The sequence below is a fragment of the Impatiens glandulifera genome, chromosome 2 (genome assembly GCF_907164915.1).
Source record: "Impatiens glandulifera chromosome 2, dImpGla2.1, whole genome shotgun sequence".
Classification (NCBI taxonomy): Eukaryota; Viridiplantae; Streptophyta; class Magnoliopsida; order Ericales; family Balsaminaceae; genus Impatiens; species Impatiens glandulifera.
Window position 1 is genome coordinate 16125502 of NC_061863.1, and position 9399 is coordinate 16134900.

Genomic DNA, 9399 nt, shown 5'->3' on the forward strand with positions numbered 1-9399 from the left:
TACTTTTAAATATTTATTTATTCATTTTTTCTCATTTATTCCATCGTTTTCTAAACATTTATTCATTCTCTTTCATCTATTGAATATATTTATAATTATTTTATTTATTCTCTCATTTAGTTTATATATTTTTAATCATTTTATTCGCCCTAGTTTGATTTAGCAAATATACCTTGTGATTGGGCGATTGCGTTATAAGATCCTACAATGATTTTGTGTAATAAGCTACGCAAAAAATTATAATCAAACACATTTTGCGTTTAAAGTCAATTTTCTCTTATCTCCTTTATCAGTATTTAAACCTTATAATTTTCAGCGATTTTCTGTCTCATCACTTTTAAATATTTTATTTATTTATTCTCTAATCTATTTCATAATTTTCTAATCATAAAATATTCAAAAATTAGAAAATGAATGGTCTAAATAAAGTGTAACCCCGAAAAACCACGTAAGTTTAGGCTCCGCGAGAAAGGTTGATGTTCGAGAATTTCAACATCGGTTTGCATTCAGAAATCTTTTTTAAATAAAAATTATTTTAAAATATTTTAATAATTCCTGATAGTTTTTTAATATTAATTATGAAAATAATTAATTTTGTTCAAATTTGAATAATTCAAGTTTAAGCACTAAGAATCTACATACCAATTATAAAAATTAAAAAATTATTTTGAATTATTTTTTGAAAAATAAAATCAAAATAATTAACCCCTGTAGAAATCCAATTAATTAGGCTAATTATTGTGATAGTTAAAGTCTAAATAATTAAGGAAAATATCAAAATAAAAAATAAAAATATTAGATAAACATTGTATTTATTTATCTTAAAATAGTTTTAGAAAAAATCAGGAGGGATTAAAATAAATGATATAGGATAAAACGAGGTAACCCATTTATCTCCAAAAATTATTTATTTAATCCTACAAATATGAAAAAAAAATTTAAAAAAAAATTGATAAAACATATGTCATATTTATTCTAAATTTTGTGTATTTAAAAAGATCAAAATTAAAACCAAAGGGTGAACGAAAAATCAATTTCAATCAAACTCTTAAAGATTTAATAAAAAAATCATGATCGAGTGTAGTTGAAACCAGAGGGAAGAAGATACAGTCAAAGGCAATTCCATCGAATGAGCGTTGGATGATCCAACGACATAAGCGTGTCCGCGTAGCCTGCTGCAAACGTAAGGAACGTGTGCCACCACCGTAACTGATTGGGTAACACTCGTTAGCTAGACCACTAACAGAACATCCAACCGCAGCGACGCCTTGACGAAATGCCAACGGAACCGCGCTAAAGCGCATGAAACGATGTTGTGTCATGCACCCACCTTCGTCTCCAACGTGACGTCGAAGGATAAGCTCAAAGACTTGTCTTTGATCTTTTCTTTTTGAAACTTAACCTACAGTCAACCATTTTGAGGTGAAATTAAAGGCTGAAATGATCACTCTACCACGATGATCATTTCTCCTACAACCTATAGGAATGATTCATCCATATATCATCAAGTGGTCGGAAGAATAGTCAAAAATCTATTAATTGCTTTTAGTTGATTCAGTACACTTAAAACCTCCACCGACTCGGGGATAATTTACATCCCTGAGCTATTCTGAAGCAAGAGAGAACATCTAAAGCCTTGAATAAAAAGTTTTCGAAAATCCTCCATGAAGCTCAAAGCTTTTGTTAGATCAAAAGCTTATAACTTAGGATAATTAACCAACGATATAAAATACCAGGTTTGAATATTTATTTTAAATAATTAAAAGAGAGAAATTGTTAAATAAAAGTCTTAATTATAAATGTATAAATAAAGAACTGAACTATGTTAAATTAATTATGTGCAGATTAAAGAAAACCGGAAAGGAAAGTTTTCCGACAGTTGATCAAATCCGACATTTGATCAAACTTCGGTCTCTACACAAAAGGTGATTCCGGTTTTATCTACAAATCGGTATTATACCAAGTTCGGTATTTTATAAAGAAGCTCTTCCGGTTTTATATAAATTCAACATTTTATAAAGAAGCACGTCCGGTATTTTACAAGATCGGTTTTATGTCAACACGCATCCATTATTTTACAAAATCGATTTTATGTCAACATGCGTCCTGTATTTTATAACTTCGGTATTTTATATAAGAAGCGCTTCCCATATTTTAGACTTTAGTTTTATATGGGAAGCATCCGGTATTTTAGACTTCGGTTTTATATGGGAAGCGGTCTGGTATTTTAGACTTCGGTTTTTATTTGGGAAGCGTCTGGTATTTTAGTGTTCGATGTTATAAGAAGCGCTTCCGGTATTTTATATATATTCAGTATTTTATGGAGCGCTGTCCGGTCTTATGAAATTGGGTATTTTATCAAAAGCGCACCCGGTATGTTTATCCAAATATGTTTTTGGATAAACGTTTCGGTAAATTACCAATTCGGTTTTATACTAGCGTCCCTAGTATTTTACCACTGGGTCATACACAATGCGCTTACGGTATCTTCCAAGTTCAGTACTTTGGAAAAAGCGCTTTCTTGTACCTAAACAATCTTAGATCCCGATTAAGCATTCATTATGGACAGTCTGACACAGACATCAGAATCAAACTATTAAAAGACTACTATGAACCAAGACAATGTCAAACCCTCTGAGTTGTACGTCCTCGTACATCACAATCCAATTAATGAATATTTTGGCTTACTATCATCCAAGTATAGAAAAATCAAGGGTATCTTCTCTGAGGTACTTTCCTATAACTCAGTCAATCAATTAGGATAGGTGTCCTCTAAGAAAATATGTTTGTTACATGTTCGTTGCAACTTGACTATTTAAGAAGAAGATAGAGGACAGTTTGCTTCACAGCCATACGTAATTGATTGAGAGAAATAAGCTTTGAAACTAACTAAAACCATTTTTACCCATCAACTGCTTCTACAACGCTTTACAAGTTAAACACCAGTTTTTTCACTACACTCTCAAGCTCTCAAAGTCCTAAAAAGCTTACAAGTTTATTAGAGTGTTAAAGTTATATACATACTGTCTATTCTGTGTGAGTCTTCAGTATTGTAAGTTGACAGAATTTGTTTCTGCTCTACAAAGTGTTGTGTGCTAGGAGTTCGGAAACAAGTAGTGTCAAATCTTCTAGTGAATATCCTTCTCAAGGTTGAGAAGAGGGGTGAGTAGGAGTCTTTGCTCCGAACTCTATAAAATCTCTTGTCTATTGTGGTTCACTTCTTTTCCATCTCATTCACCTACTGCTTCAAGTCTAAACAAACATTTCGCACTTGAACTTCGTTCAAGAATTTGTTATGACTTGCAAAGAATAGAAACGGATATTAACTTTTAATAAAGTTAATATCAAACGAAGTGTGGTAAGCGTTCAACATAGTCAAACCTCGTCTTATTATTGTACCCGATCCTAACAGCTTTGATTTTTCGAAAAAAATTATATAAGGCTCCTTAAAGCTTGGATTTGAGCATCTCAAAAGCTTCCCTAAGGATCAAGGTGTATTCTCTAATCCTTGGTAATATTTTCAATCACCCTTTAATTCATATTATAGTTTGAATTGAAAATTTTTATATTTCAAATTGCATAAAACATGTATGATTATTGTTTTTGGTGTTTTATGATTGGAAATTCATCCCTAATATTTATGACACTTGCTAGATAGGTTAAAACCAATCATCAACTAAAACAAAAACCCAAATTGAATTTCAAAATAAAATAAACATTGTTGTTCTTGGGTTCACTCTATTGAATCACAGCCTAGAAAGCTTCAACATGATTGTAATGATGTTGGCAACTGTTTAATCATGTTTGATCCATCCCAATCATGTTGATTAAAATCAAAATTTTCAAATAATTGAAATTTTGAGTTCATGATTTGGTCAAAACGAGTAGCTAGTGGGTTCTAATTTTGGTGTCAATCAAATATATGAGATAAAACGAAGCTATTGACTAGCTCATTTCTTCTCAAAACAGTTTTAAAATCAAAAACTCAAATTTATGTTGATTGATACCTTGAAATGATGATCAACATATTCTTGGGAGTTTTGTGAAGCTACCTAAACCATTGGATCAAAGATCTCAGCTAAAAAACAAATTAAAAAAATTGGAACTTTGGTGTTCTTGAGGACTAAGGCTTGTTAGGCTTAATGACGAGAGATCCGACCGAGGATTAAGGATGGTAATTTAAACCCACCCCGCGAAAACCGAACTGAATTGCCCCGTTTGGGATAGTTTTTTCTCCGAAACCGAATGACGTTGGGGCAGGGATGGTATTTGTGTCCCCCGCTCCGATCTCACCCCGATTCTGCACCGAACACTATAAACATAATTCTATATATTAAATCACCAATATATTTATTTATTCATTCCATTTTATAAGAGTCGTAAATTTTTCTTTATAATAATATAAAATTTTAATATATTACAATATATAATATTAAAAATTCGTTTATATAATTTTATTGTATAGTTTTTTTTTTAAATATTTTATTAACGGTTCCCAGTGGGTATTCCGAAACCGAACGAAACCGTACAGGGCGGGGATGGTATTAAAAAAATCCCCAAAATAAAAATGGGGCAAAGTTGGTAAATGTATTCCATGCCCTGAACTGCCCCATTGCCATCCCTACCGAGGATCCTTGGTCTGGACTGAAACCTAGGAACGAGAAGTTCGAACCTAGGACTAAGACCAAGGATCGAGAGGTCCGACCAATGTTCTTGATCTAGGACTAAGAGGTACGACTGAGAATTTTAATCTAGGACCTAAAGGTCCAACCCATGACCGAAAAGTTTGACCTATGACCGAGGATTCCCTAACCTATGATAAATAAACTTAGCTAAGAGATAATCCAGGACCAGTGGGTTTATACAGCCAGACCGATGAACTTAGCTCTGAGCTAACCCGAGACCGATGGGTTTATACACCTAGACCGATGAACTTAGCCACAGACTAACCTAGGACCGATGGGTTTATACACCCAAACCAATAATCTCAGCGAAGGACTGAGAGTCCTTAGCACCCAGACCAAGGGTCTTTAGACCCTGATCGATAAAAACTGACTCGGGGCCTAGGACTTCGGTCTTAATACCTGTTTGGTTCTACTTTTCAAAACCTAATTTTTTTTAAATTTTGGACTCCCAAACCATTTTCTAAAAATCCCGAAAAATTAGAAAATGATTTCAAAATATTTTTAGGATATTTTCATAAAACAATATTTTGACTAAGGTCTGTTTAGTGTTTATTTATAAACCCTAACACTCTTAAAATGACTAATGTTCTTCGGGTAAAATATTCCCTAGTTATCATCAGTAATATGTACCAACATTTAAATATTGTTGTTTCAATATTTTATAACGCTAAAACCTATAACCTCCCCATTGCCATCCCTATTGAGGATCTTTGGTTTGGACCGAAATCTAGGATCGAGACTAATGGTCAAGAGGTCCAACCGATGTTCTTGAGCTAGGACCGAGAGGCCCGACTAAGGATTTTAATCCAAGACCGAGAGGTCCAACCCATGACCGAAAAGTTCAACCTAGGACCGAGGATTCCCGAACCTATGACTGATGAACTTATCTAAGAGCTAACCTATGACCAGTGGGTTTTACACCCAGATAAATGAACTTAGCCTAGAGCTAACCAGGGACTGATAGGTTTATACACCCAGACCGATGAACTTAGTCATAGGCTAACCTATGAATAATGGGTTTATACAACTAGACTAGTAATCTCAACCAAGGACCGAGAGTCCTTAGCACCCAAAACAAGGGTCTTTGGACCCCCACCGATAAAAACAGACCCGAGGCCTAGAACTTCGTTCTTAAGACCTGTTTGATTCTTCTTTTCAAAACCCAAAATTATTTTTATAATTTCGGACCCCCAAACCATTTTCTAAAAATCATGAAAAATTAGAAAATGATTTCAAATATTTTAAGAATATTTCCATAAAAAATATTTTGACGAAGGTCTGTTTGGTGTTTATTTATAAACCTTAACACTCTTAAAATGACTAATGTTCTTCAAGTATCATCAGCAATAGGTACCAGCATTTAAATATTATTGTTTCAATATTTTAAATAACGCTAAAACCTTGAAGCATTACTAGAATCGGAAGAATAATTGGTTAAAACTCAAACATTATACAATCAATTTTCAAAAGCCAACTTAATAAATAAATACCGTTTTTTTTAAAACAGGTACAAAGGATTAAGCGCGAAAACCCTTTCTCGAGTAACACCAAACGACAAACTAAAAGAAAAATATAGTCGATACGTTTGTATACGTAAGCAAACTTTTATTGATTTTTAAAAATCAATTGGCGACTCTGTTTAAAAATAAATAATCTCTTAAATTAATTATCTTTAATTAATTTAAACAAAAAGATTTCTTACAAAATCAAATTGTGATTTGATTATTACAAATCCTCGGATTATTTAAAATTTAACCCCGAAATTTATTACTTTTAATTAAATTCAAAAGATCCTAGGAATCATTAAGAACCTTTTTAAAAAAAATATTTTATTTTAAAATAAAATTTCTGACACGCAAACCGATTTTAAATTTCTCGAACCTTGAATTGGTCCGCAAAACCTATATAAAGGGGTTTTCTAGGGGTTACATCAAGGATTTGCATGTAATCAAATAACAATTTGATTTTTTAGAAAGTTATTATTTAAATTAACTGAAAATAATTAATTTAAAGAAGATTATTTATTTGATAATAGAGTTGCCAATTGATTTTTGAAAAATTAATAAAGTGGCATACGTGTACAAACGTATTGGCTAGAATTTCATTTAGTTCGTAGTTTGGTGATACTCAGGAAAGGGCTTTCGTGTTTCATCCTTCATACCCGTTTTTAAAAAAGGTCTCTAATTTATAAATTTATTTTTGAAAATTGGTTGTATAACATTTTATTTTTACCGATTATTTTTCCAGTCCTAATCATGCATAATGTTTGTGCGTTATGTAAAGAATTGTAAAAAACAATTATTTAAATGTCTGTACATGTTGATGATAACTTAGGGAGAAATTACATGAAGAACATCAGTCATTTAGGGCTTGTTTGAGGAAAGGGTTTTTTGGGTTTTATCCAAAAAAACCCTTGTTTGATAAAAAGTAGGAAAAAATTGGTTTTTAAAATTTGAAAACTAATTTGTCCTTTGACTTTAGAGGATATGATATAGGTGAGAGAATGATGGTTTAGAGAGAGGGGATAAAATTAGAGTGTAGTTTTGTTATTTAAATGATAAAATTATTTGATTTAATGGTTGATAAGATGTTTGGGTTTTGGGATAAAACCGGGTTTATCCCAAAAACCCTTTCATCAAACAAGGCCTTAAAGGCATTAGGGTTTAAATATAAATCCCAAATGAGCTTTTATCAACAACAAAAAATTGGGAAAACACCCCCAAAAAAATTTGAATGCATTTTTATTTTTTCAGGATTTTTAGAAATGAGAACCAAATAGGCTTTAGGGCCGGTGTCCTAAGCCTTGGGTTCATTTTCATTCGTTGGGGTTTGGGACCCTTTGTTGGACTCATCGGTACGGGCTTAGAAGACTTGGTCGGGGTGCTAAGGACTCTCGGTCCTGGGTTGGGATTATCGGTCGGGGTGTAGAAACCATCGGTCATAGGTTAGCCCTGGACTAAGTCTATCGGTCGTAGGTTTAGGAATTCTCGGTTGGGGTCGAGATTCCTCGGTTATAAGTCTAACCTGATAGAAAAATTAAGTAGATTAATTTTTGAACCGGACAAACAAACTAAACGAGATTAATCTTCATGTGCAGGTACTTAACAAACCGGAACCGGTTGAGGCATCAAAACCGGTTGCTACTACTTCAAAGAAACCAGCCTCAAGTGATCGAGTTAAAAGATCACAGGAACCGGCTTCACTCTCTCAACCGACCGGTTAACGAAGAACAAAAAGATTACACTCTAACCGGATCATAATGCACAACACAGAAACCGGACAGTACAGATCAAAAGTCAGAAGATTCAAATCTCAAGAAGTGACGTACCATGACGGAAGAAACGTGTCTCGAAAGAATAAAAGAAGATCGGATCCGATCAGAAGCATGCGAGGAAAGAAATGATGCTTGTTGATCCGATGCTGACAACCGGAGGCGGATGTTCAACACGTGTTACAATATGAAAAACCGGCTATGTCATCATATGTTCAGAGTCACCTGCATGAATGCCAGGTGTTGAGGAAGTTGAAGCGTGCAAGCAACCTTTCTGCAAACAGGCGTGATGACGATCAACCAATCCAGAAGAGAGAGAAGAAAGTAGCCGTTAGCTACTTTCAGCTATAAAGGAACGGATCGTCTTCATTCAATGTAGTTCGGTACTTATTTGTGAGCATCATAAATTCTAAAAGACATAAAGCATTAAATTCTAGAGAGATAAAGTCCTGTATTCTAAAACCGGTTTGCCTAAAACCGGAAGCCTTTTGTGTGTTGTTGTGTTGAGTTGTTGTATTACATCAAAGTGTGAGTTTGGTGTAACCGGCGAGTAGCGAAGTTGGGCTCGACCGGAAGTGTAATTGTAACTCTAAAGAGTTAGTGGAGATCCTTCTCATAACCTGAGAAGAAGGGGTGACGTAGGAGGGTTTGCTCCGAACATCCATAAACAAATTTCCCTGTCTCGTGTTCTTTCATTCGCTTTCATTTCCCGCTTTCTTAACGTAAACCGCAAACTAATCATTCTTCTAAAACCGGTCACTCACCTCCATTAAACCGACTCCTTAAACATCATCTAAAAGTCGCAAACGTTGCTTCAACCTGAAACAGACATTTCCGCCCTTGAACCCGGTTCAAGAGTCTGTGACAGGTTGTGCAGTGCTGAGAAAGGTTTTAGTCTCTAACCGGACTATCACCAAGTTGTGTGTTGTTGTAAGAGTCCACCCTTACTGAAACCGGAAAACACCCCGGTCCTCCAAGAAGTGAAAACACAGAAACCGGACAGTACAGATCAAAAGTCAGAAGATTCAAATCTCAAGAAGTGACGTACCATGACGGAAGAAACGTGTCTCGAAAGAATAAAAGAAGATCGGATCCGATCAGAAGCATGCGAGGAAAGCAATGATGCTTTGTTGATCCGATGCTGACAACCGGAGGCGGATGTTCAACACGTGTTACAATCTGAAAAACCGGCTATGTCATCATATGTTCAGAGTCACCTGCATGAATGTCAGGTGTTGAGGAAGTTGAAGCGTGCAAGCAACCTTTCTGCAAACAGGCGTGATGACGATCAACCAATCCAGAAGAGAGAGAAGAAAGTAGCCGTTAGCTACTTTCAGCTATAAAAGGAAGACGGATCGTCTTCATTCAATGTAGTTCGGTACTTATAGTTGTGAGCATCATAAATTCTAAAAGACATAAAGCATTAAATTCTAGAGAGATAAA